Raw genomic sequence first — 6,000 nt, 5'->3', positions numbered from 1 at the left:
GTCCCGGCCGGGGGCCCAGGTCGCCCAGGTCGCCCGGGTCGCCGGTCGCGCCGCCGCGGCCGCCATCTTGCCCGCGTGCGGACTCCCACGGCGGGAGGGGCGGCGACCAGGCCGGAAGTGGCCGTGCGGCGGCCGCGCTGCCTCCTCAGGTCTGTGCGTTGCGGCTCTCGGGTGGCGACTCGGCGCTCCTGAGGCGGAGGCCCCGGGCGTGGGTCGGCGAGCGCTGCGGCCGCCGCGAGGGGCCCGGGCAAGCCCAGTCGGAAGGCCCGGGCGGGGACGGCCCCCGAGGGCCTCCTGGAAGCCGGGGCGCGGGGCGTCGCGTTCCGCGCTGAGGGCTGACGGCGGCGGGCGGCGGGCGGCGGGCTGGGCCTAGTAGGGAGCCGCGGAGCTGCGGGCGGACCTCGGCGGGGGCGCGGGGTGCGCGGCGCAGCCGCTCGGGCGGCGAGTTGGTGCGGAGCCGCGTCAGGCGTGGGACGGGAGCTCGGCCGGGTGTGTGGAGCGCGGGCGGGGCCTCAGGTCCTGAGGCGGCGGGGGTAGCAGGGAGCCGTGCTCTCCCCGCGCTCGGTCGGATCCTTCCTAAAGGGCCTGTCACGCGGTTAACTCGCTGTCTTTTCTGCCTGTACGGGTAAAGGAAAATTCCATGAGAGAATGAATAAAGTCTTTGACGAGTGAGTGCCGTGAGCATTGCTAAGTTGCTTAGCAAATGACTGCGTTTTACAGATTTTGAAGTTTTTACAAATTTCAACAAATTCCGAAGGGAAATTTATGCAGTGCATCGCCCTAAGATCGAGAGGCTGAAAATGTCTTTGAGCTGCTTGCTAACTTTCGTTAGTGTCATGGTAAGAAAGGTAGAAGACAACGACAGAAGGATGTGAAGGGGTAGTCGGACACCTTGCACACTTAGTATTCTGGATCTTCGCTGCCCAGTAGAGACGCGGGGTTGAGCCCTACTGTAAGTGCAAAATGCACATTGAACCTACCAGACTTGGCACCAAAGGAAAAAAAATTCTCAATGACTTTTTTTATATTGGCTATATGTGGAAAAGGGGTATTTTTTTTTATATATGTTGAGTTGAATGAAATATATTGTTTAATTTTCATCTCTTTTTCAGTGTGGCTGCTAGAAACTTAAATCATGGCTAACACTGTATTTCTGTCAGACAGTGCTGTTATATTCTGGTGAAGAATACAGAGTCAGCACGGCTTTCCTTTGCTCAGAAACCATTGATGGGAAGTGAACACTTGTTAAACTCGAAGGTGAGGATGTAAATTATGCTGTAATTATTGCAGATTTCACCCCCTCGCCTTCCACGGTTCAACATTTCCACCATTTGAAAACATTAACTTCCAGGGCTGCTAGTGATACAGCTGTGTGATGGGGAAGAGCTCAGTTTGTCACGACTTTGTGAGATGGCAATAGGGTGGGTTCTATGTCTTCATAGTCTTGGTGTATCCACGGACTTGTTAGAGTCTAGCCGGTGAGTGGTTGGAAGTCTTCCCTCCCCAGGTTCAGTTTTCTTTGCTCTTCACCATATTCCATATTCATCTGTGTTCAGGAGCCAAGATCCATCTATACTGTGTGTTGGATTGTAAAGAAACACATTTCTTAAAAGGGCGTTTAGGGACATACTTCTCTATTCAGGGCCAGCTTTGGGTTGTACAGCCCATGCAGTCACATAAGGCCCATCATTTAAAAGGGCTTGGCACAGTTTATTGCTGTGTCGTCACCACTTTGAAATTCTTAATAATTTTTTAATAAGGGGGCTCTGTATTTTCATTTTGCAGTGCATCTTGCAAGTGATGTAGTTGGTTTTTTCTTTTGCTGTAATTTAGGATGGGAGTTGGGAGATATTGGACAAGAAGAACTAAGACATCTGGTCTTCACTTTACTCCTATGTGAATTGAGAGGTTTTACCAATCTCCCTCCAGTTTTGTGATTCTGTATGAATTACTATAATCAGATTTTGTGGCTGGTAATATAGACATTGTACATGCATAATTACATCAGAAGAAATGCTTATAGTCCTCCATTGAGAGTCATGCAAATCAAAGACTTTTTAAACTATAATAACACTTTATTTTTTTAAAGTGGATTTTTACATGTGCCACCAAGTTTTCTTATAGATTATCCATGTAAAGAATATAAATTATGAGAGGGAGGCTTCTATTGAAAGTGTGATTATTTCAGCATTTATCTTTTGATAAGATAGGCCAGATCTCTAGATACTTCCATTTAAGAGGTTTCCTCTGTTGTCTGTGAAGACGTGTGTGAACCCTTACTTGTCAGTATCTGTTCCTTCTTTTTGTTGTTTTAGCTACTATTGCATGAAGTGCCTCTTCCTTCTTATTCCTAAATTTTTAAATTCTTTTTAAGATTGGACATAACTTCAGCATTGGAATGCAGGCTTTATTAGACCAGTTTATTACTCTTCTTGGGCTGCCATAATAAAAGACCGTAGAGTAGGTGGCTTAAACAACAGAAATTTATTTTTTTCACAGTTCTCACAGGTTGGAAGTCCAAAATCAGCGTGCCAATGTGGTCTGGTGGTGGTGAGAGTTCTTGCCTTGGCTTATAGAAGGCTGCCTTCTCACTGTCCTCACATGGTGGGGAGGGAGCTCAGTTGTCTCTTCCTCTTCTAAGGGCACCAGTTCTATCAGTTTAGCACTCTACCCTTACGACCTCATTTAATTCTAATTACCTCCTTAAAGGGTCTTTCTCTAATACTGTCACACTGGGGATTGGGAGTGAACAATTTTGGAAGGACACAATTTAGTCCATAGGAACCAGGGAACTTATGTTTCTGTTCATTACCATGTTCTGAAAATTTAGAACAGTTTCTAGCACATATACTATGCCCAATAAATATTGACAGAATAAATGAAAGACAGGTATTAGAGTGATCCTCTCTTAGAGTAGCTCACTGTGGGCTCTTACCCATCATTGGAACCAGTTATGACAGTGGACACTTTGCTCTTGACTGGAGCCAGTCTTTAGTTGAAAGGATGATGGGTGGAAGCATGAGGAGATTGGTAAAAGTTGGATATAGCAGTGTGAGAAATGTCAGCTGGAGCATTTAACAAATAATTCTTAAATATCTACTAAGGGCCTAGCCCTGGGGTGGGTATCAGAGGTATAAACGGAGAGCAAAAGGTACTTTTCTTGCTCTTGTGGCACTTATAATTTAGTAAGAGAGACAGGATGATTTAAAGGGAAGGAAAACTTTTCGCCGAGAGTACTAGTTAAGTAACCTGACCAGGGAGGGGATGGAGGATGTTTGGCATGTGTTAACTTGGCCAAGAAGGGAGGGAAGAATGCTCCAACCAGAGAGAACAGCATTTGCAAAGTAGTAGTGATGGGAGGCAAAGGGGGGTGGATTACATTCGAGGAACTGAAAAGAAGGAGTGTGTGGCTAAAACACAGCAAGTAGGAAAATGTGTGACTTGATGCCAAAGCAGTAAGTAGAGACCAAAGCATTTAGGATTTTATAGGTTATATTGAAGATTTGGAATTCTATTCCAAAGAGCATTTGGAAAGCATTAGAGGATTTTAAGTAGGGATTGTATAAACTAAGCTTGCATTTTAGAAAGGTCCCTGTGATACTACATAAAGATGAATTTCATAAAGGCCTAAGTATACACATGAGTAAAAGAATTGCTAAATTAACACCATAAGTCAAACGTGTTGTATACCTTAATTTCTTGTGGAATCAGTCATCAGAGATGTGAGACTTTGCAGCCTTTGTGGAGGAATAAAGAGTAAATAATTGGGTTGGTGTAGGCTTGGGGAAGGCATACCTAAAGTGGCAAAGTAATGAAGAAATTGAGGATCTAGTAAAAAAAAATATACTTGAGATGACTGATCTTGAGCTTCAGAACTCTCAAGGAAGGAAATAAACCAGTATAAAAATTCTTAGAGGTTTTTCCCAGTCATCTAAATTGTATGAGTGTATTGAATTCTAGATTGATAATTCTTGACTGAAAGTTTCACAAGATTAGAAGATAAAGCAAGTATGTTTGAGCTGAGTTTATTTAGTGTATCTATATTAGGAGGCTGTGCCTGGCTCTACATCTGATACCGGGGATCAGGGGATGAATGGACCATAACTTCACCTTTTTAGAACTGAAGCATTGTTGTACAGAGGGGCACCTCGGTGGCTCAGTCTGTTAAGTGTCTGCCTTCAGCTTGGGTCATAATCCTGGGTCCTGGGATGGAGTCCCACATCGGGTTCCCTCCTCAGCTGGGAGTCTACTTCTCCCTCTGCCTTTCCTCTCCCCATTCTCTTTCTCTCTCAAATAAATAAAATTAAAACAAAAAAACCCATGGCTGTACAGATAGATTCCAGTTGCCATGAAGATACTAAAGGTCTTTGTCCTTTTTTAATCCAGACTATAACCTCTAGCCAGAACTGGTTAGAAACAGATATTTAAGTGTTTGTTAAGTAGCTTTTGTTTTTAAAATACCATTTTTTCTTTTCTCTTTTTTTTAAGGCGTATGTATTAGAGAGAGTGTGTGTGTGTGCCTGCATGTGTGAGTATGTTGAGGGGCAGAGGGAAGGAATCTTCAAGCAGACTCCCCCTACTGAACGTGGAGCCCCAAAGTGGAGCTCAGTCTCAAGACCCACGAAATCATGCCCTGAGCCGAAACTGAGACGGTCACTTTAACTCACTGAACCACTCGGCTCCTCTAAAATACCATCTTTAACATAGCTGTATTTAGTTTGTGCTTCAGTGGCTATTATCTTTTCAAAATCATATGTCAATATTAAAGTTTATAGAGTCAAAAACTTTAGAGCCTTTAATGATCACTTACTTCAGTTTCCCAAATGCAGTATGTCCACTGATCATAAACAGAATGATTTTAGGTAAAACAAGCATTTTTTAAAAATTCCAATATAGTTAGCATATCAAGTATTTTAATAGTTACACATTTAATTTAATGTGTGTTAGAAAAAATATTTTTAACATACCATACTGTGATTCATGGACTTCATAATGAGGTTAATATCAATTTTATGATTTTAAAAATAGTCACTTTAAATAAAAAGATTAAATAAAAATAGGTGGTACATGATGAAGTTTAGGAAACACTAATCTAAACCAACTCTTGTTATGTAGATGAGAAAATAAAAGGACTCCTAATGACAAAGGCCTTTCTGTGGTATATAGCTAATATATGTCAGAGCTAGGGATAGAAGTTAACTTGGCTCAATACATGCTACTGTTTATTCTGCCCTATAGGGCTGCTTCTTATTGTTGATACTTGAGGTAGAGACCTCTGTTTTTATTTTTTATTTTTTTAAGATTTTATTTATTTATTCATGAGAGACACACAGAGAGAGAGAGGCAGAGACTCAGGCAGAGGGAGAAGCAGGCGCCATGTAGGGAGCCTGATGTAGGACTCAAATCCAGGACTCCAGGATCATGCCCTGGGCCAAAGGCAGGCGCTAAACTGCTGAGCCACCCAGGGATCCCTAGAGACCTCTGTCTTAATAGTGGCATTGTACTTTAAATCTTCACTGTCCATTATGGTGGCCACATGTGGTTATTTATATATTAAAAATTAATGAAAAGTAAGATTTAAAATTTGTACTAGTGACATTTCTTGTGCTGGGTTAGCCACATGTGGCTAATAGCTGCCCTTTTGGCAGTACAGCTGGAGAACATTTCTATCACTGCAGAAAGTTCTATTGAATAGTGCTGCTGTAAACTATTGCTTAACATGATTCATAACCCTTTAAAGTTTTACCGCCTTCAAAGAGATGATGCTTATTAATTTGCTCACCATACTGAAGTTAATATTGACTCTGAGATTAATGAAATTACTAGTAACATGCAATTAAAAAAATTATCGTGGGAAATAAGGCTAAAATGTAGTTCTCAGAATCTTATACCTCATCTGATTGGGGGAAGGTCTTTTTCCCTTTTTAATCAATAAATTATGGTCATTAATTATAGCAATTAGAAGAAATATATTGAGAAATACAGTACTCATATAGAGAA

At 42.4% G+C, this 6,000-nt stretch overlaps 1 protein-coding gene across 10 annotated transcripts in view; it reads left to right on the top strand.

Moving 5' to 3' along the window:
- MIOS (meiosis regulator for oocyte development) overlaps positions 1-6,000 on the top strand; it is a 35,391-nt gene continuing 29,391 nt past the window's right edge. For 2 of the 10 annotated variants that reach the window (XM_072784045.1, XM_072784043.1), the window contains exons 1-2: positions 456-952; positions 1,113-1,257. The gene's annotated coding sequence lies outside the window, so the exon portion shown is untranslated. Of the gene's footprint in view, positions 150-455; positions 953-1,112; positions 1,258-6,000 lie in introns of those variants that run through there. The other 8 variants (XM_072784037.1, XM_072784044.1, XM_072784039.1 and 5 more) reach the window with 8 other exon arrangements.

This window comes from Canis lupus, chromosome 18 (genome assembly GCF_048164855.1).
Source record: "Canis lupus baileyi chromosome 18, mCanLup2.hap1, whole genome shotgun sequence".
Lineage (NCBI taxonomy): Eukaryota > Metazoa > Chordata > Mammalia > Carnivora > Canidae > Canis > Canis lupus.
The sequence above is the reverse complement of the archived record's forward strand: the minus strand, read 5'-3'. Positions and strand labels throughout refer to the sequence as shown.